This window comes from Pleurodeles waltl, chromosome 7 (assembly GCF_031143425.1).
Source record: "Pleurodeles waltl isolate 20211129_DDA chromosome 7, aPleWal1.hap1.20221129, whole genome shotgun sequence".
In the NCBI taxonomy this organism is placed as follows: Eukaryota; Metazoa; Chordata; class Amphibia; order Caudata; family Salamandridae; genus Pleurodeles; species Pleurodeles waltl.
This window is the reverse complement of record NC_090446.1, coordinates 302057258-302080503: the sequence shown is the minus strand read 5'-3', so window position 1 is coordinate 302080503 and position 23246 is coordinate 302057258. Positions and strand designations below refer to the sequence as shown.

The 23246-nt window shown below is 43.2% G+C and overlaps 1 protein-coding gene and 1 pseudogene across 1 annotated transcript in view; both read left to right on the top strand.

Moving 5' to 3' along the window:
- GHRH (growth hormone releasing hormone) overlaps positions 1-23246 on the top strand; it is a 128824-nt gene that overhangs the window by 47915 nt on the left and 57663 nt on the right. The gene's annotated exons all lie outside the window — the stretch shown is intronic.
- Positions 8461-9136, top strand: LOC138246873 (nuclear factor 1 A-type pseudogene; annotated as a pseudogene).

Sequence of the window (23246 nt, the reverse complement as noted above, 5' to 3'; positions counted from 1 at the left end):
CAAAGTCCGGGGAATTTGCCCTGAACGATGTGGGGGCACCTTGGCTAGTGCCAGGGTGCCCTCACACTAAGTAACTTTGCACCCAACCTTCACCAGGTGAAGGTTAGACATATAGGTGACTTATAAGTTACTTAAGTGCAGTGGTAAATGGCTGTGAAATAACGTGGACGTTATTTTACTCAGGCTGCACTGGCAGGCCTGTGTAAGAATTGTCAGATCTCCCAATGGGTGGCAAAAGAAATGCTGCAGCCCATAGGGATTTCCTGGAACCCCAATACCCTGGGTACCTCAGTACCATATACTAGGGAATTATATGGGTGCACCAGTATGCCAATGTGAATTGGTGAAATTGATTACTAGCCTGTTAGTGACAATTTGGAAAGCAGAGAGAGCATAACCACTGAGGTTCTGGTTAGCAGAGCCTCAGTGAGACAGTTAGGCATCACACAGGGAACACATACAGGGCACATACTTATGAGCACTGGGGCCCTGCCTGGCAGGGGCCCAGTGACACATAGACTAAAACAACATATATACAGTGAAATATGGGGTAACATGCCAGGCAAGATGGTACTTTCCTACACTCTCATACTAACTTGTGCATCCTAATTGTGCCCCGGGTTACTGAGGCCTTGATATATCTAGAATAAAACTCTGAAAGCCTGACCTGTCTGTAAACAATCTGAGAGGTTTCATTCAACCAGGGTCAGATTGCTTTCTAGAACACGGTATCCTAGACCCCTTTGTAAGTACCTTGTATTCAATCTCTGGAGCTGCCTGTAATAAAGTGTCCTGGAATGATGGCTTGAATGAAAGATGAAAGAAGGCACACTAGTCTCACCAAACTCCGGAGAGAAAGTTGTAGTTGAGCCAACGTCATCTTTAGCTACTGCTTGAATACCTTCAAATTTGGGTCTGTTGGTAGGAAAACCTCCCTGTCTGAGCCTATTACAAACCTATGAAATTCCATTTTTGTTTTTGAGGGTTTAAGAGCTAACATCTCTACATTTATGATAACACCCAACATTTGAATTAATTCTATGGCTGCATGTAATTATCCAAGCAATAATTATTTTCTTGACCGAGAAATATATCATCCAGGTAAATCACTATGCTCACTTCTAGGTACCCGAGAGCTGCTGCTAATGATTTTAACAGCTAGGTGAAAAACCAGGGAAAGAAGGTTAGACCAAATGGTAGGGTTTTGAACCTGTACACCTGTCCTTGCCAGGATAACTGCAGGGCTCTTCTGTGACTGTGAAATTTGCTGCCGTTTAGATGTGCATCTTTCAAAACTAAACACATCACCCAGTCCCCTGAGAGAAGAACATCTCTGAGGCTGATAACATCTCCATTTTGAAATGTCATTAAAGAAAAAACTAGTTGAGATATTTTAGACTGATCAGGGCTGAAAAGCTTTGTTTTTCTTTTGAGCCAAAAATGTATTACTTACAATCCATTTGGGGTGTACAAAACAGGGCCCTATCACCCCCTTCCGGAGCAAATCCTGCATTTCCAGGGAAATTAAATATATCCCATCTAGAGAGAGATGGATTAAAATAGGAAAACTGGTCTGTACTTGTGTGACATAAAGTTCTATTTGAAACCCTTGAACTGATTGGCGCACCCAAGGGTTGTTCTAAATTAACTCCCAATTTATTGCAAAAAGGGCTAACCTGCCTCCACGTTACTGGCATTGGATAGGAAAGAGAACTCCTATCTTGATCTCCCCTTGACTGTCCGCAGTCGATACCAAATCGTCCTCCCAGCCTTCTTTGGGGGAAGACCGTAGATGGGATATACCTGTACAGTTGGCAGTTGAAGTAGGGTGTAAAGCAGGTGGTATGGACAGTGAAGAGAACCGTGTATCCGCTGGCCCTAGGAGACCACAACAAACACCCACATAAAGGTGGTGTGAGCTTTATCAGGTGACTGAAAAGCTTGTACATAACTAAGGCTCCTGGTTTTCTGTTTTAAAGGATATATATATCTATATATATATGTATTTATTTATATATATATATATATATATATATATATATATACATATATATATATATATATATATATAGACTTTTGGAAATATGGCACTACTACCTTGCTTTTGTAAACAATGAAGAAGCTACTGGATCCAATGTATCTCATAATTCTGCCATATGTATATATATATATATATATATATATATATATATATATATATATATATATATATTTATATATATTATATATATATATATGGAAAACGATTTTTCTTGTCTCTGTTTTTATAACTAGAAACAGAAAGGTACTGGTAGCCTGAGCTGGTTTTCACTAATTGGTTTTGACTGTGAAGGCCAGTCTCCTCCCTATCACAGTGTCTATAAAACGCCAGTAGCTGAGTGGCGATAGCCAGAACAAAGGAGAAGAGGAGAGTTCAGAATTGTCAGGAGCACTGCAAGGTGAGAAAGTGGCAGGGTATCTAAGTGTAGTTGATGGGAGCCATCTGCATTTGCTTTTGAAATGTGCCAAACAAAGTTTCAAGAATACATGGTGGAGGCTGTGCACCCCGGCACCTACTTTCCTACTTTCTAATCAGCAGAGAATACAATGGGAGTAATTAAGGCACATTCAAACATAGTGGCGCATTACGACCTGATACCTTTCCTGATATCCATATACAGACACACACACATATATATATATATATATAGGGAGCGAGAGATTTGTCTGCAAATCTCTCTCTCTCTATATATATATATATAGTCACACATGCACAATTATTTGCCTAATTATGGTCGACTAATTCGGCATCTGTAGTTGGGCAAATCCCTAGATGCTATATATACAGAGCTGCATGGTGACACAGCCATTGGAACATTGGTCCCATATTACACTGAGAATGAAGAAAAGGGTCACCACTCAGCCTTAGCTGACATCAATGTATCTCATAAGTGTAATTCTGCTACAATTGCCTTAATTGTAAACAATGTGTTTCAGAAGCTGGGTAAACCTTGTTGCTATGTGTTATGAGTCTGCATCCTACATGACAAAGACAGGAAATAATTTGCACAGTGCTCAGAAGGTTAATTTAATTCACTTAACAGATCATCTTATTCGTGCTATAGTTTCCTATGCTTTGTCTCAACCTGAGAATCGTGACATGTATGATTGGAATTAAAAGCTGGAGCCATATTTAGGTTTGCAGGAAATCAGTAACACACTTTGGCCCATATTTAAGAGGGTCTAGCGCCTCCTTGCGCTGCAGTACCATTTTCTTTTTTACGCTAATGTGGTCCAACAAGGCCAAAATCGCCTCACCAGATTTACAAAGTGGTGCAACCACTTGCCCCACATTATGCCTGTGCCAAGCATAATATATTCAAGTGGGGACGTTACTGCGTTAGGTGCACAGGGTGCACAGGGTTCCATAGCCAGCAAAAATAGGACTGAGCAAAAAGAACATTAAAAAAATACGGGCTGCTCTTCCAAAAAGTGAACATTTCCAACACGCACCTAATAATTAAAGATATACATTGGTGGCAGCCTAATTTTAATGGCATGGTCACCCAGTCAAAAAACAATGAGGCTGGAAACCCTTGCACAGAATAGGGTCCAGCTCTGGTGTGAACGTTCTGTACATCTGGGCTCTAATTAAAACACTCCCAGGATATGAGAGATGACTCCAAATCGTTGCATACCTGCTATGAGGGAGGTTAAGCTTCACAGATTGGGAGTCCGAAGGCCACTCTTGATGGCCCAGTTGCCTCTCCAAAGTCCCGCCCTGGTCGCCCTGTATAATCACACGGTGTAAGTTATACAAAGTTTGGCAGGTCTGCCTGGGAAACTCACATTTGTCATGATGGCCTTATCCAGGATACGCACCTATCCGCAACAGTCACTCTTAGAGATACCACATCTCCTCTGCATTTGTGACTTCACCGAATCCCAACAGAGGCAGCAACACAGAACACATTAAGGAGGGAACAACTTTGGTCATGGAAGGTTCAGGTGCCTGCCCCTCTGAACGCCCATTAAACTGCTTTTGAAGGTCCTCTCTTATTCATTACCATCAATCTGATCCATTTGTCTGGTCTCAATCTGCCTCTGTTTCTTTGAGTTTGTCTCTGTGTGATTGTACCTTTATAGTTTTTGTGCGTGTGTATGTCTCTCGCTCTTTCTCTCTATGCATTTGTCTCATGATCTCTGCTGTGTCTGACCTTTCCACTTTCTCTTGTGATTTTTCTGGATCTCATTTTAAAAAATTATTTTGGTTTGTCTATTACTTAGATTGTTCCTCTGCGTGTTTGTGTTATTAAACGCCTTTTCTCTGTTTCAGTGTACCTAGCTTTATCCGTTTGATAATAATTTCCTAGCAGTCGTGGCTCACTGTGCAGTGAAGGGGCAGGGCGGTGCATTGCAGGGTGGACAAAATAAACATTTAATTAAAAAAAAAAAAACGTACCTGCCTCGCCGCCTCACCGCCTCACCACTCCACTTTCCTGGTCACTGGAGGCACAGGCTCCCAGCCTGCCCTGTGGCCAATCCTAATTCTGCATGAAAGCAGAGTTAGGATTGGCTGGAGCGCCCTGGCTGGGCGCTCCCAGGTAAACTGGGAGCCTGAACCTAGTATCTCCAGCACAGCAACACAGTGCCAGGTTTGGGATTGTACAGTGCACATGTGTGAGCCCGAGACGGCCTGCCAGACATACATGCGCAGTGAGGGGGAGTACACTCCCTCTTTGTCCCTGTCAATCCCCATGGCCCCACCCCTTGAGCAATGAAACGATAATAAAGTTTATTGTTTTATAGTGAAAGGTTTGCAGCAACTGCTGCTCACAGGCGGAGGTGGGGGGCGCTCCTCCACCATGGCGGAGGAGCTGCCGCTGTTTCCTAGCACATGCCTTATTTTGTACTTTCGGTCGAGTATACTTCTGTTTGTCTGTCACACTCATGTCCAACCCATATGCCTGTGATGCCATCACCAATATTTTCCATATAATTGCTTTACTTCGAGGTTTCTCCATGATTACTCCCCACTTGCGCATTTAACCTTTCCACTCTCAGCCCGCTGTCTGTATCCTCCTCTCTTGTGATGACAGGCAGTGGTGCATTAGTGACCTTTGGCACTCGGAGTAGTTCCCGGAAGACCCATAATTACGTCAAGCATACCTGCAATTGTCTGTAATTGTTGCTGTCATCAGAGAGGAGAGAAGACTCGTCCACTCTCACCCTTGCCCTTTGTCCTCACTGGCTGAAGGGCTCTGCTGCTTAAAGCTGCGGCGGCACCTCCGTGGTGCACGCTGTGCTGTGCATGCAGACCCTGCTGTTAACGAACATGTTGGCGCACCTGTGAGTCATTTACACTCCTAATTGCTCACGCGCTCCACAAACGAGCCCGGCCTTGAATACGGCCCCTCCTTCACCATGCTTTACATTTAATTACATAGTTCTTTTTTTATCAGATGACATGGAGGCACTTGTCAAGTGCTGGTCTGAAAATGTCACCACGGCCAGGTTGGCATAGATGGGGATTAAGAGATTCCCAAATGGCCATATTTTCCATCTCGCTGGTAGCGGTAGGTCTCCTGCAGACTAGTGAGTGAACCTAACTTGTTCCTCAGAATTAGTTCAAGTATTTTCGTCAGTCGCTGAAACTGACTTCTTAGACCGTGTTAAAGAAAAGCCACTGGCGAATTGAAAAACTGACATGATTTATTCATCTCAAAATAAAGTTTGCAAGACTCTATCGACTTAAAAAAGTATAGTATGTGCATATTTTTAAATGTTTATCAATTTCATTGACACTTCCTCAGGTTGAAAGAGTCATGGTAATAGTGCGATAAAAATAAACGTCCACAGTCAAATGTCGGCAGGTCAAGCCTACTGGAATTTAGGGGAAGAGTGCCAGGTAATTGCTGTGATATGCAGATTTTTAAATGGTAAACTCCAGAATGTGCAAGTTATTAGCCAAAAACTCCTAATATGTGATCATTACTGCACCTGAAAAATGGAAATTGAAACGCCACTCGATATGAGAGCTGAATGTCACTCATTTAGTCGACAAGCTCGCCTCACTGACAACTCTCGCTACTACACGCTACTACATTTCTAGTCATAGCTGCACATCATGGCCAGGCAAAAGCCATCTCTCAGTCTTCATTGAACGGTGATTTGCGTACCATCCAATTCCAGACACGAGAAACCTCAGAAGTGCCATATCGAATCAAGTTATATTCTTTTAATAATAAAATCAAACCGAAAGACTATCAATTGTTGTTCCCTTTGCAATGTTCAGTTTAAGAGGTGTGGATTCTTGCACATAGCCGTATCCTATAGAACCCTTGGTTGAAGCACTGCTGCTATCTACCCCGATCCATCTACTGTGTCTTCAGGACATAACATCCTCAAGTACAGGTCACATTCCAGGGAAACTTCACAGATGAGAAGGCGATAATACCTGGTATCCGTAGGGGGAGTGAGGAGGCCCAGACATGCATGGATCCCATGAATACTGATAAAGATATTGGCACAGGTGATTAATCTAGCACGGCTCAACTCTCCTTATTACCCTTGTATTTTTAGAAGCCCTTACTTTCCTGATCTGCTTTCCAATGAGTCATCACAAGATAACTTGATTCGATTCCCAGGGATTAATTTGTGCCAGTGCTTGTAGGTGATTCATACCAGGCCTCCTTTTTAGGGACCAGGGCATATTTTTCATCATCATTTGACACAGAACAAAAGAGAGTAAAAGGAAGGAAGAAAGCGAGGGAGAGAAAGATAGGAAAACTAGACAAATGAAGAAAGCATGGATGAAAAAGTATCAGCAAAAGTGTGTAGTGGATGAAAGAAGTATGTGTTGAAATCGAGACTAGGTAGCCGTGGTACTTGGCAACCCCGGCATCCAGCAGCACTAGCAGGGAGCACCTAAAAAAACTTTTTTTTAAAAACATATTAGGCAATGAGAATTCTTTCTTCAAATTGTGTCAATTCATCACTGGGCAGATCAAAGTATACCACTCAATACACCAATAAATTACAGCAACATTCATTTCACATATCTTTTTGGGAAGAATGTTCCATTGTGACTCATCTAACTAATGCGTGCTCACCGTGTACCACATACTTTCAAAGTTGCATTTTTTCTCTTTTATAGAACAGGACCTGCTGCTATAAATGTTTTCACCCACAATATCAAACTGCTAAAATATTGTGGCTAAAACATTGAGTTACATAATAATATGTAAATAAAGGTAAGTATAGATATAGTATAGATATGTGCCCTGATGATTGATATATAGATAGATAGATAGATAGATAGATAGATAGATAGATAGATAGATAGATAGATAGATAGATATGGAGATGTGGAGTAAATATACGTAAACTTACCTTTAGATACTTACCTTCATAATATCGTGGTATTTGATATTTGGCCACAATATTTTCACAGGTCGGTAATGATGTTACAAATATTCTGACATGCAACCCCTATAAGTGCTCTTGTCTACCATAACATTTTTCTCAGTCACATTTACTCACTCACTATATAATGTCACACTTGCCAGCATTCTATGCACATAAAAAGGTAAGACTGTCAAGTGTCAAAATATCTAATTAGCATACTAATGACTCAATCAAAAATGACAACTCAACACTATTGTGTCAACAGAGAGGAAATCACATGACATGAAATCGGATCTGGATCAGAGGGAATGTGGGAATGATCCTATGATTTCAAACAAAGATAATGTCACTAAAAATAAATTGTATCTCTAAATGAGTGAGCTTTTACGATTGTGACCAGCCTATTTGTTCCAAATGCTGGTTTAGTTGGTAACATACTAGTAACTGCAAGATTGTCAGATTGGTCTTTGCATTATTAAAAGGTCCAGAAAAAAGCCTTCAAAGAGAAGGTTTTAAAAGCCGAAACATTTTCCAGCCCTTTGTCTTAAAGGTAGTGATGGGAAACTTTCAGAATCAGGGATAAAATCATAATTGTAGTATGTCATGAAAGAACACTGTTTTGAATAAAAGCCTGTCTTTTGTGCAACTTAAAGGCGTTCACAGCACAGGCTTGAAAGTCACTATTATCTGATCCAATCGTAGACCAGCATCAACATCAAAATCCTGAAAAAACGTCTTGACTAAACAGTAGGCTACAGGAAGCTTAACAAGCATTGGTAAATGCAATGGTTTGGCCTATATGATTAAGAATAAGCTTGCAGTCGTTAATATGCACTACAATTATAAGGAGTCTGTGTATAAATTACTTAATAAAAGGTACAACATGAAGATCTACCCTGCGATTTGACTTTGAGTGTTGAGGCAGGGCCAGTTGAGAAGCTATTGCCTCTCAATTCTAGTGCGTTAAGCATGCTGGACATTTGCAACAATGCAACTGTAAAAAAAGGGAGGTACATGTGCACACCTAGAAAATAAAATACTGCAGAAACCTCAGATCTTTCAGTACTGTAAGCTATGGATGAGTACCATCCGTGACTCAAGGTCCTGCAGCCGTACGTACATGCGCTGGCCTATACCTGGCTGAACCTGTACGCCCGTAAAATGTGCTACCTGAAACAGTACAAGCCACGCATGTTGAGGAAGCAGACCTGCGCTTCGTGGCTGTTGGCCAAGCTAAGCCGGGACCTGATCCTGCAGAGCCACCAGGACCTGGTGCTGATCATAACTGGTCATCAGCCACCATGCTGCCTTCTTTCTAACCCCAACTAATGTGGAAAGATGCGTCGCATAGACTGCCAGCGCCAAGGTCATGGACCTGGCAATGGTCATTCTGTTCAAGGGCATTCCCCTAGAAAGCACAGATGGCAAGTGGCTGTTACTCAGACCCCAGTGCCGTAGCCTAGCACTCTGTGCTCAGCCCCGACACATCGATGTGTCCGTTTGTGAGCTTGACCTCTACCTGGCTTATCTGCCTCGAGCCCAGGTTGGACCCAGCGAAGCCTTCTATAGTAACGCCCTGTTCAGAGCCAGCAAGCTGATGAGATTGTTGGGTCGAAAGAGAAGAAGACGTGGCAAGACCAAAATTGGGGCGGTTGAGCCCGAACAGCAGAGCCATGAGAGGAGAGGAGGAATGCATACACCTGGAGATCTTGCAATGCAAGAGGGACAGTGTTCGTCACAACATGCCTAAGGGGTGGGAGAGCCAAAGGGCCATACGTCCCACGATTACACATTGCAGCAACGAGCTGCCACGCAGAACACAGCCCAGAAGAAAATAATGGCAAGCGCCTGCCTCCGCAACAAAAGGGAGCACTAGAGTGGGTGCCTGTTTCTGCCTCAGTGAGTGCGTGGTAACCTGGGGGTACTGCTGAGTACAGTTGCGAACAGGGTTCTTTGAAGTTAGATGACTCAACAGTGTAAGTATTTCAGGAACAGAGCATTTGAAACTGCAGAAAAGTTGTTTAGTGCTTGATAAAAATCATTTCCTAGTCCCAGTATTTACTCTTTCACTGCCAGTGCATGCAAAGAAACCAAAGCGGATGAACACAGTAATATAGCCTTGGGAAACCGATAACAACAAACACACTAGGAAAAAAGCATTGGTAAATGCAGGAAATAGTGAAACAGACGATGGAAACAGAGGAAAAGTTAGTGGAAAACATAAGAATCAATGGAAAGCAAGGGAGCGGGATGTAAGTCCCTTTTAAGATTTATCTTAAAAACAATAGATTTCACAAGCACAATGCACACGTTGTGCAGGCAAAACCTAATAACCAGTAGCCTACCATCTCAATCAGTATGAGTGGCTAGGAGGTGAATTCTAGAGCAGAAGTTCTTAACTTGTGGGCCACAGTCCCCTGGGCGTCACTGAAGCCTTCTCAGGGAGTCAGCAAAATGAACAGATTTATAAAGTACACACAAATAAAAAAAGTAAAATGTAAAGTTTTAAAGCACTCTATAACGTGAAGGAAATTGAAATTGGGAGCTAAAAATTAAGTTGTTATCCTTATCTTGTTACGGGGGAGCAGCGCATGTTCTGCAAACATAATCTAGCATAGACGACTGTTGCCCTCAATTGAAGCAACACTGGTATGTGCCAACAAATAGACAGCAATCATTAGGAGCAAATGAGACAAAGAAATATGCTAGAATTTAGCATATTGGTTTATCTTTCAGAAATAAAACTATATTTTGAAAAGGTCCAAACCTCATTAAAATTAAAATTTATGCATGTTTTCTGTTTATGAATTAAATTAAAAAAAACATTTGTGAATGTTTGCTGTGTAGTTGTTTATGCATTTCTGTGTATTGTTTTGAGATTAGAATAGTAGACTGTTCTTCTTGCTCCCCAGCTTTCTACTCTTATTCAGTGGCGGTCCACAGAAGTCAAAAGGTTAAGAACCGCTGTTTACAGCCTGCATCCTTTGTTTCATTTGGTAATGTAGTCTTGGCTCTTTCTTCTCGAAACGTAACATTAATATTAAAAAGTAAAATCATTATTTCAGCATCTCCAATCAGAAAATGGTTTCTGTACCAAATGTACTTGGGTAAGTTGCTGCTTTTCAAATAAGTAAGCAAGATAGATATATGCTTTCCAAAGCACGTACATTAATGAAGCCCAGAAAGAATCTTATATTTTTAATTTCAGTTACAAGATAATTTTTCTAGAACTATTTCCATCTCTTTGTTTTCTGTAATGTGTAGAAATCAGCCATGTGCATTGAGCTAAGAGGCTGGCCTCCATACCATGTTGTCAGGAATGCACTTGCGCCTTCTAGGGCAGTGAGCCGTTCAAGCCCTATTTAAGGTCTGAATTATTTCAATTACATTCGCTCAGTGCCCAGAAGTCAATTTCTGTAAAACTGATGAAATACATTTTTTTATCAAAATCTTCTTTTTTCTTTTTAAATCCTGTCACCGCTTCACTCAAACATAACATTATGTATTATAATCCATTCACTCAGCTTTGAAATCTGGAATGAGGGCGATATTAACTCAAAATATTTTTTGCTACGTTTGTCAAACCACAAAACCTTCCACGTTCATGTTATCTTGCCTTAAAGTTTTTTAGAAAGGTTCAGTACGTTTCTGAAAATTCAATAAACAATTCAAAATCTGTTTTCATGCCTAGCCCACTTTTAAGCAAGCTCTCAATTTTATATCTATGCTATAGTGATACTCTGAAGAGTGAGTTTTTAATATACTAGTTTTTATTGGTGTTATAAACAAAGCAAAACAGACCATGAACCATCCAGTGCAAATGAGCCGTGACAATTGCAGACTGATTATCACATATGCAGGTAACATACAGTGCTTTGTAACCCTAAGTAATCCCAACATTTCCCCCAAATCTTTTTGTATTTGTGAGGGCACCCTCATGCAGCATAGACTAGTCCCTCCAGTTTCGCATACTAGTCCATAGCTTTGTGCCACGCCACAACACAACCACGGGTGTGTTTGCTGGGTTCCACAGTTATGCTATGTCCTTTTTGGGAACCAAAGACACCAGCCCCATTAACGTGCGGTCACGCCTGCTGACTACTAGATCTTTCATCAAGCCAAGGAGAGCAATGCGGGGAGATAAGTCAATAGGCCGAATCAGCACTTGGGACAATGCCTGAAAAATAGAGGTTCAGTATCTCCCAATTGACGAGCAGGCCCAGACCACATGGAAGAAGTTGGATGCCTCCACTCCACGTGGTGTGCATGTGGACGACTTTTGTCAGCTCACCCTCCAAAGATATAGTGGTGTAAGATACGTGGTGTGCAATAAATTCAACTAAACCAGGCGGAACCTAGATTGTATCATCAACTCTCTCAGTGCCACAAGGGCCTCCCTCAATTCACTATCCTCCAATTAGCCTATCCATGATCCATGGACCACTCTAGATCTCCCTGCATCCTACGGACCAGTGGTGTCAGATTAAGGAACCTAGGGAGTGTTGGGAGTAGGGATATATAAATGCTCAGACAGAAGCTTATTCTGCGGATCAGCACTTGGATCTGCCATGCTGTCTCTATAGGAACCCCATTCAAGGAGAGCAGGAGGGATTGGACCTGTTGACAAGAAGGCCCGAGGCCAGTCCATATAGTTCTAACATGTGGAGTAGTCTCAGTCCTGGGAGCCCAGGGTTGGAAACAAAGAGCAAGACATTGTCTGCATATGGAGCTATTGGATCTTCTATGCCGTCCCCCACACTGGAATCCCTGTACTTGTGCATTGTACCACACCCATGTCGCCAGTAGCTCCATTGCCAGGGTGAAAAGGAGGGTCTCCGTACCCCTGTATGGTGCAAGGCTGTATCAGAAAAGTCTGTGACAAGACCCCATTAACCTGTGGTGTCAAGCCAGCGTACAGTGCCGGCACATATGACACAAAGCAAGGTCCGAACCTTAAGCCTCTCAGGGCATCCCCAGGAAATCCCAATCAAGGGAATCAAAGGTTTTTTCAAAATCTATGAGTAGGAAGGTGTTGGGTCCTTGAGCTGATGTTGATATGCCACAGCCACATGTATCCTGCGGATGCAGTGTTGCTTACAACATTGAGGCATAAAGTCACTTTGATCTAAATGAATCAGCTTGTGAATGACCTTGAAGAGTCTGGACTCGACCTTGTCAATGATTGGGTTCATTGTTGATGAGAAAAATTAGCAGTAGGACACACAGTGCTCAGGAGGTCATCCAGTTTTGTGCAGAACCACTATGGTTTCCATTTGAAGCCCTTCTGGGAAGTAGCCCTTTACTATGGCTTCATTATAGGGTGACTTGCAGAGTTTCTGCTAGTATTCAACTGGGAACCCGGTGTTTTGTCTAAGTCCATACTGGAAAAAGCCTCATTTATCTCTTCAAGAATAATCGGTTGTTCTAGATCAGCCCTATCCAATGCTGGTATGTTAGACAGCTGTAAATCTACTATCAATGAAATGGAAAACTCCTGTTTTGCATACAAGGAGAGATAATACTCCATGAACATGGATACAATTGCCCAGCCCATCACAACGCTCCCTCATTCCACATCCAATATGTACAGGGTAATTTTCTCCACTGAGCTGTTTGTGGCTAACCATTAGAGGAGTTTGCTGAATTTAACTACCCACCCATAGACTCTGCTCTGCAATCCAGAAGACCATGCCTCATCAAGGCATAGTTGCCTCAGTGATGCTCGGTCAATTTCAACATGGTGGGATTAAATTTCTTCCTTTTCTGGCCATTCTTCCACATGAGCCATGTGGGCATCAATCTCTTCCACCTGGTACTAGATTTGTCTAACCCTTGCCTTAGGGTATGATCGGGCATTTCCTTGCATTTCTGCTTTACCAGCCACCCACAGTGTCCCAGATGATCTACGGAGCCCTCATACAGGGCAGTTCTCAGTTCTCATGAGAGGAAATCTGTAATCTCATTATTCGTCAGCTACCATGCATTAAGGCACCAGATAGGGTGTTCAGAGGGCTGAGTCCTCCCAATCTAGATTGACACCAGGGAGTAATAACCTATGGAGGATGCATGAGCCCATGGTATGAAGTATGTCAGTGGCCGCATGAAGAATAGGTCAATACAGGACCTTGTCTTATGTGTAGCTGATGTGCGAGTATAGACCAATGTGTCCAGAATCCAGACCTGCCAGACATCACACAGCCTGAGGGTGGATGCCCATTCACCAATCATGAAGCCAGAGAATGGCCAGTTCTGGCCCTTTTTGAGCGATCTCTTTGCACGGGTATCACCATTGTTGAAGTCCCCTCCCACCATTGTAATGCCCCTGGGGAGCTCTAGCCATTCAGCTTTTACTGAATCAAGGGTACTTATCCTCAGGGCTATCTGTGCCTGTGGCAGAGGAGGCTGAGGAACCATCAGTACTGGATCTCTTTTTCTGAGATTCACTTTGTTTGTTGCAGCCTCTGGGATGAGCCCCACCTATACTTTGTCCCTCTTGAGATGGCAGGCACTAAGGTGGGGGGCATTGCCATTCAGGAGCCGCTGCTTTGCCATCAATTCCCATGTCCCATATGGAGTATCAAAGAAAAAGGATTTGGAGGGGTAAATGACCCTAAGCCAGGCTAGAAATATGAGCATATATTTGATACTAAATATCATCAGTTTTTACTTTACAACCTCACCGATGTATGTTGCTGTTGAACTAACCGAGTGTAGTCCAGGAAGATATAATCTTGGAGGATCGGAATCGTGCACATCTTTCATCCTGAAAGAATGATGGATGTTCTCTCTGTCCCTGAAGCTTAGGAATTTGGTAATTATTGGACAGGGAGATGCACTCGGAGGTGGTTTCAACCCAAGTGATCTGTGTGCCACATCGAAGATAAAGCAGGATAAATTTGACCTTCAGGGATCCAGAACAAAATCTATTGTTCCAAAAATTTCTTCAGAGATGCCCCCTCAACATCCTCAGGAAAGCCCACAAATATCAATTCGTTCCACCTGCCTTGGTTTTTGGCATCTTCTATATGATCCTCCAGAATGCAGGATGTCGTCATCAGGTGGGCTATCTTTATTTGAGGGAATTGACGGAGTCCTCAAAATCATAGGTACACCCCTCCACACCTGTCACTCGGCCAACAACGTTGTGCATGTCTAGTAGTAGGAGGGCTACGTCATCCCTACCTCACTGATCTTAGGGCCTCATTTACAAGAACAGACTCATCACTGCATTGCAGCAGCGATTATCAAAAAAAGTTACACAGTATCAAAAAACTTTAAAACACCATAGATGCGTCATATTTACAATACGTTGCTCCATGGTGTAGGTTTCCAGGATGCATCAGAAATACTGATGCATCCGAAGGAAGAATGCTGCAAAGCATCCACTCAAAAACTGACGCATTGCTGAAGTCAGCATCAGAACCGACGCAACTTCAGCAATATGTCAAAAGTTGAGGCAATGCGTCAGTAAAGACTGACTGTAAAATGGTGGTATATCACCATCTAAAATCTTACATTGGTCTTGGATGTATGAACTAATGTATGCAGTATGGCTATGTGTCACGTATGGGCACAGTCTACATATGTGTCTGCAGAGACCTGAGTATGTGTGACATAGTGAGTGACAGTGTAATGTAAGTGAATACAAGTATTTGTTAGAATGTGAAGTGGAAATACATGTATTACCTATCTTATATGAGTACTTACCTGTTGTCCTTTGAAGTATGAAGTCTTGGACATCGGGACCCCTTCCTCCATAGAGAAGTGACAATCCTGGCCTGTCCCTCGCAAAAAGTACACAACGTCACAGTGCCTTGCTGCCATGGATGATGGGATCATTGGTGCCATGGTCCCAGGTTAGTCGAGGGGTACTGTAACATGACTGGCACATGTGTAGGCCTACTACAACCAGTGTGGAGGTACAAAACAGACATATTCCAGGGTATGACATGACTTAAAATGGCCTGATTCTTGTTTTAAAGCCACTGCGTCAGTCCTCATGCCTGGGTTATGATGGCGTAGGTGTTCTGACGCATAGCAGGATATGCATGACACATCTAGAAGAAGCATCAAATGAGGAAAATCTTGTAAATATCACTGCGTCAGTTGTAAATGACGTTTTCAGACAGAACGCCCACTCTGCATACATTAAAAACAACTTCATCTAGCACATGTTTTTTCTGATTCAGGGCCAGAAAAAGTGACGCATTTGGCCAAATGTGTCACGCTGTAAATAATGGAGCCAGCACTGAGCTGCATCAAAACAATTACGCAACAGCAGCACAAACTCCTCGTTAAAATAGCCTATTAGGATCCAGCAGCATCGGGAATGTTTGTTTAGCATGTAGGATCTCCAAGGTATCTGGAGGGCTGGATCTCAATGTGGATATACCACTGCTGCCATCAGATTTGGTGGTGGTGTATGGGGGGGGGGCGTAAATGTATCTGTATTTTCTGTGCATGAGTTCCTCATGTTGTTCCCTTGGAAGTCACAGTATATAGAGGCCGTGGGTCCCCAGGTGCTGCTGTGCTTCGGCAGTCGTCAGTGTAACAGTACACTAAATGAAGGCTCCATGTGGTAAAGACCCATCAGCGTTCCTAGCAGCACGAGGAATCAGATTCAGTCCTGCGGCCACCACACAACTATTGCAATGCAGGAGACCTCAATCTGGCATCCTACTAACTCCGAGAGATGCAGGTAACTTGATGTGTGGGGCACTCAGGGTAGGGGTTCTCAGGAGTTGCAGAGACTAGTCATCCACAGGAGGCAGGGTGGGTTCCTGGGCCTATCCCCACTCACAGCAGATTGTCTCTACTGCTCCCGATGGTCAGTTCATGTTGCATGCTTCCACATTGCACACATGCAATCCCCTTGGCTGTGTCGCACTGGACCCAATCAGTAGGGTCGAGCACATCCAAACCACGGTAAGGGCTGCAAAGGGACATGCCTGTGGCCATGGCACATGTGCAGACGGACACACATGCAATCCCCTTGGCTGTGTCGCACTGCAAGGGTCTGTCTCCCCCAGTCTGGCTTTTCCCATGCCCAAGGGGAGAGGCAACAGAAAACATTGGGGTGCATGTCCTCAGGGCCAAAGAAGGCTGGTGCACCCCAGTAGCAGGGCAAGCTCAGAGGGTGATCCTGCAGCCATGGGATATCAGGTCCTCTTCCACTCCACAGGCTGCCCAGCGCCCTACGCTCACCTCAGGGCCAACACAATTCCCAGGGGCGGGGTGGGGGTAGAATACTGTCACAACAGGTTCTTCCCACGGTGCCGGGGGAGGTTTTCACCCCCCTAATCTGATCCCTGCATCACTGGTCTGCAGGAGGGGGTGCTGCACAGAGCCGCCCGAGAAGCCACAATTAGATTTCATGCAATGGAGAATTGGTTCATTCCTAATTGTCACATTTAAGTTGTCTACAAGTCCCCATTATGTGGTGCAAAAAGTGCACCCATGGACTGGATGTTAAATGTCACTAGTGGACTGTAGCACCTATTGTGCCATCCGCTATAGTGGCAGGGCAAACATGACTTCAGGACAACCCTTTGAAGCATCACTGTTGCAGTGTAGACCTTGCAACTACGATCTTTGAAACTAACCTTTTTTACCAGGGAAAATCTTTCTTTTAAATATCAGTAACATCAGCAGGTTACATTGTATTTAAAAGTGGAACAAGTAGAAAATGTATGTTACAATGTACCTACACTGATAAATCCCCAGAGCTAATTTCACTGTGGCAGATTTATCTGTTCTAAGTAGAAAACTGGACTAAATATTAAAACACCAACACTGATAATCCGAGAAAGGGAACAAACAGAAAATAATTAAACCACTTTTATTAATAGTTATTACAAAGCCAATTCTATGGTGAAGTAAGGGAGAGAATATAATGCCAAGACAATTCTTGTTGATTCCCTGTCTGGTTACTGAAGGCCATTAGGTGAATTAGCACATCCCAGCCTGGGTAGGGTCTGCACAGGGACCTGCCCACAGACCTGGCAGCATGTGCTTTCATCCTACCAGTCTTCTGCCTTAGGGTTTGATGGGTGCCTGTTTCGAACTAGAGTTTAGTGTTAGAAGTGAGAGGACACTAGGATCAATATAGTGCACCTCCCACTCACAGTCTCAGAGAACAAGTGTGGTTCCTGATCATCCCAATCTTGGCTTTGTCCTGCCACATTGCATTTTAGATCTGTTTGCAAAACTAGGTTGGTTAGGGCCTGGGAACATTTACCCTATTGATCAGAGGTTAGAGTGGGACCAAGATTCACCTTCACCCACTAGCTAGTGGCAAGCATACATGTGACAACCTCGGGCACTCTCTTCAGGACACTTTCTTGACCTGTGGAACATCAGAAGAGGACTGAACATCAATCTCACTGGTCATCCATTCCATCATGGCTTCACAATGAAGGCTGCGTTGATAGAGGTTATATGGAGAATTAGATGACATATAAATACTTCTTCATGTCTTGGGAGCAGCTCTTATTCTTGCCAAGATAGAACTGCAGCTTCAAAATATACTGACACGTTTTGTTTGAAAGAAACTTCAAACAGTGTTCCATAGTACTGGGCAGAACGCTCATCTCGTGCAGGACAGGACAGGGCAGTGGGTTGTGAGAAATGTTACAGGAAAGTCAATTTCCAGCTCATAGAGTACCATGCTGCAGTCATACCGCTCCCTCCGAGCCGTTGGCCTCTGTTTGCTAATAAGGCTTTTCCCGCAATTTTGTGCACCACTGTGACACCACTTACTGCTAACAACAGAGCACTGATCAAAAAGCAATTATAAAGTAAAAGAAGATAGTATACTGTTGATGAATTCCATTTATGTCCCAGTGCTGGCCCATCAACCAACCCAAATAAACGAACAATTAAGCTGCAGTGCATCGGTGTCCTGATTAGCATCTCTTTCCAATGGTCTTTGGGCGGTATGCGTTCTATATAAAGAACCAATAACACAACATGTGTGTGTGTGCCATTGCAGTAATGGTGCCTGCAGTGGTGTTTTTTACACCGCTTATCCTGCCTTTCTCCATTGTGTCTGTGACTCACCTGCACGCCTCTTGCTTTCTGCTGGGGCTGGAGGCCTTTTAAAGTCCATCAGCCAATTCAATGGCAATCGAAACGAAGATGTAATTTAATGGTGACAGCAATGTAGGGCACACTGTGATATCAATTACCTTTACACACCTTGAGTGACTCACCCACTAACAAGCAGCCTCAGGGTGTCACAGCTTTGAATGTTTTCCATGAAAAGTCCAAGGAGAATGACAAGTATATGAAATCTACATGTATGAGGAAGACGCGTTGAAAGTTAGGAGCTCCTTGTGTCAAGAAATTCACCTGACATGCAATATGTTAATGATAAAATAAAAATAAGTTTTACTTTACAACCGTCAGGTTTGGATATCCAATGCGACCTCTTAGTATGCATATAAGTATGTGGGTGTGCACTCTTCTGGCAATGGTTGCAAAGGAAAGCTGACTGTCTCAGAGTACATGTGTGCTATTCAGAAGTGTCGGTACTCTCCCACCGAAAGTATTGAAACCCTTCTAAGAGATGCAGGTAGTCTCATTTTCAAATTAAAGAAGTGCATATACTTAGTTCCTATCATTACCCGCCCCTTTAAAGCACTGACCTCAGGATGAAATCAAAAAACGTACTTACTATATTATACTGTAGCAAGCAATAAAAACCTGGTTCTGCTCATTTCCCTGCGTGTAGGCAACTCAAATCATGTCACCGATCTTTGGCATTGGCATCCTTTTAGTACCAGAAGGGTATTATAAAAGCAGGTGTTCAACCCATCCACACTGACCACCACCCCGGTAGGCTGCCAGTAGTGTCATGGTTGCAGCAATAAAATAAGGTTGCAACACCGCTCGGATCCTCACACACCCTATCAACTCTTCTCACAAGGGGACATTGTATCTAAGGGCAATATCACCACGCTTCCATGCCAACGAAGAGGGACCAGAGCTAGCCAGTAACTCAAGTGCAAATTAGTCCAACTCACACACTTCTCGACTCCTGACACCTGCTGGTAGCATCAAGCTCACAGAGACAAGTTTGAGGCACCACTTAGGACCTCACTGACTCGTCTCGGCTGTGACATACACCATTCAAACATTCTACAAACCACACATGCAAATCGACCTGCAACAACTGAACAAGTCCAGAGATTGCTAAGAGGCCAAATTAATGGTGACTGTGGACTATACATATGTCTGATAACAAAACATAACATGTAGAGAGAGTGCAGAGCTAGCTAGCAAGCAATGGCATGATGCACGTACTGAAGAAGGAGAAGAGATGATTCGTGATCATACATATAGTCGGAGTGCGGTGAGGAAGTCTATCTAGATATCACTATGACCTTCTTTACAGCATGATGGGCAGATAGCCCATCACAAATGTGGAAGAACCCTACCCACCGTATTGCAAATGCTTTATAGCCCATGATACTTGTGGCATTGTGGATTGGCTATCCACCACGTTTTAATGCGGTATCACATCCTTCAAACTCTAAATAAGGCCCTGTGGCTCTTCGTATACTTTGTGATCCCACTAACAGAAATATGAGTGAATGGGAAGTCTTTGTTTCCTCACAAACATCGCACTATTGACAAATTCCAATCTGCCTTCCTTTTGCAAAATTAGAAATGTCTTGTTTCTTTTCAATAGAGGGCACAGGAGTATGAAGTGCACTGGAACTGGAAGAGTAGACAACCTATTTCATTTCCCATCTGGTGCAGGGGAGAGGTCTAATTCTCCTCCTCTCTCGATCCTGTTCCTCCCCCTGATGGGTCATGCCGTGGTGTGCGCAGAGAGGCCCAAGTCTCCTCCGCTTTCTGTCCTGTTCTTCCCTGTGTTGGATTATCAAAAGCTGTTCTTGTTGTTAAGTTAAGGGAGTGATACTGTAAAACTCTATTGACTTCAGGTTATCAAAGATATTCTTGCTCTATTTTCCTCAGTTTTGATTTAGGGGTAGTGGAGTTATTTGTGATGTTTCCATAGCACAAACGTAGCCAAATGGACAACAGCCATCAATAAAAGATACAATAAATCATATGCTTGAGTAGGTAGCAGTAGAGATTCAAGTCCTTTTGCCTAGTCTATGTAACAACTCCAAGATAACTCTAACTTTCTTTTGAATTCTCTAGCCTAAGATTCTGTTCAACAGTTAAAAACACAGGATTGTGCTAATGTTATTAAAGTTTTTAAAGTGTCCTCTATATCTGGATACCACATGCATCGTCAGCCTCTGTGGCCCCCCACCCACCACTTTCAGCATCATACTATCCAATTCTCTAGAGCCATTCACCTTTGGGTGTTGTACACATTATTCCCTGGGGTGGTGTTCTTCCCATACATGGTGAACGGGATGTCTCTCCTCCTTGAACATCATCAATAATCAATTACTTGTTTAAGGATATCAACCACACTAAGGCACCCAAACACTGCAGAGAAGTTGCAAGAAGATGGCCTGAAACCAGACCAGATGAGTTGACCAGCCAATCCATGTTAGCTGTTCTTCTCATTCCTCACTGTGCTGGAGACAGGAAATGGCACAACCCACACCCCCTCTTTATTCTAGCCCCACCTCTAAACACCATCAGTGTTTAGCGTTTGGCTGTGCTGCCACAGGGCTGTGTCCATGTTCTCCTGTCTGACGGGCCCATAAACCTTCTCTTCCATTTCTTCAGCCTAAGACCCTGTTTATTAGTGAGCTGAACATTCTGATATGTGTTACTACTCATAGTGGAATTATACATTTTGTGTTAATTATTGGCAGGCCAAACCTGCCAATGTTTATCAGGGATAAACTGTCCAATATACACTGAAATATCAAAATTTTGGGTCAGTAAGCACCACAATCCTGGTGCATATTATACCCCAAAAATACATAATAGGTGATAATTATCACCCTGTGTAGGAAATCAGGTTCTCGTTGCAGAAGCCTCACAATTTTTGTCTGTTTTTTATTTAACTTTGACTGAAGTGCACTGGGCTGCTGTTAACCAGGTTCCAAGTGCTGGTATTACTTCCCCAAAAATAAGACCACTGGTCACCTGATCCCCCAATGACCAGGCCTTTAACACCTTTTCTAAGTCCCTAGTAACGGTACCTCTGGTACCTTGGGCAAAGGTACAAAAGAGGGCCCCTAAGAGCTGCAGCTTTAACATGTGCCACTCTAAGGGACCCCTTCAGTAGGCCTTACAGCCCTGTGACATACACCATTCAAACATTCTACAAACCACACATGCAAATCGACCTGCAACAACTGAACAAGTCCAGAGATTGCTAAGAGGCCAAATTAATGGTGACTGTGGACTATACATATGTCTGATAACAAAACATAACATGTAGAGAGAGTGCAGAGCTAGCTAGCAAGCAATGGCATGATGCACGTACTGAAGAAGGAGAAGAGATGATTCGTGATCATACATATAGTCGGGGTGCGGTGAGGAAGTCTATCTAGATATCACTATGACCTTCTTTACAGCATGATGAGCAGATAGCCCATCACAAATGTGGAAGAACCCTACCCACCGTATTGCAAATGCTTTATAGCCCATGATACTTGTGGCATTGTGGATTGGCTATCCACCACGTTTTAATGCGGTATCACACCCTTCAAACTCTAAATAAGGCCCTGTGGCTCTTCGTATACTTTGTGATCCCACTAACAGAAATATGAGTGAATGGGAAGTCTTTGTTTCCTCACAAACATCGCACTATTGACAAATTCCAATCTGCCTTCCTTTTGCAAAATTAGAAATGTCTTGTTTCTTTTCAATAGAGGGCACAGGAGTATGAAGTGCACTGGAACTGGAAGAGTAGACAACCTATTTCATTTCCCATCTGGTGCAGGGGAGAGGTCTAATTCTCCTCCTCTCTCGATCCTGTTCCTCCCCCTGATGGGTCATGCCGTGGTGTGCGCAGAGAGGCCCAAGTCTCCTCCGCTTTCTGTCCTGTTCTTCCCTGTGTTGGATTATCAAAAGCTGTTCTTGTTGTTAAGTTAAGGGAGTGATACTGTAAAACTCTATTGACTTCAGGTTATCAAAGATATTCTTGCTCTATTTTCCTCAGTTTTGATTTAGGGGTAGTGGAGTTATTTGTGATGTTTCCATAGCACAAACGTAGCCAAATGGACAACAGCCATCAATAAAAGATACAATAAATCATATGCTTGAGTAGGTAGCAGTAGAGATTCAAGTCCTTTTGCCTAGTCTATGTAACAACTCCAAGATAACTCTAACTTTCTTTTGAATTCTCTAGCCTAAGAATCTGTTCAACAGTTAAAAACACAGGATTGTGCTAATGTTATTAAAGTTTTTAAAGTGTCCTCTATATCTGGATACCACATGCATCATCAGCCTCTGTGGCCCCCCACCCACCACTTTCAGCATCATACTATCCAATTCTCTAGAGCCATTCACCTTTGGGTGTTGTACACATTATTCCCTGGGGTGGTGTTCTTCCCATACATGGTGAACGGGATGTCTCTCCTCCTTGAACATCATCAATAATCAATTACTTGTTTAAGGATATCAACCACACTAACGCACCCAAACACTGCAGAGAAGTTGCAAGAAGATGGCCTGAAACCAGACCAGATGAGTTGACCAGCCAATCCATGTTAGCTGTTCTTCTCATTCCTCACTGTGCTGGAGACAGGAAATGGCACAACCCACACCCCCTCTTTATTCTAGCCCCACCTCTAAACACCATCAGTGTTTAGCGTTTGGCTGTGCTGCCACAGGGCTGTGTCCATGTTCTCCTGTCTGACGGGCCCATAAACCTTCTCTTCCATTTCTTCAGACTAAGACCCTGTTTATTAGTGAGCTGA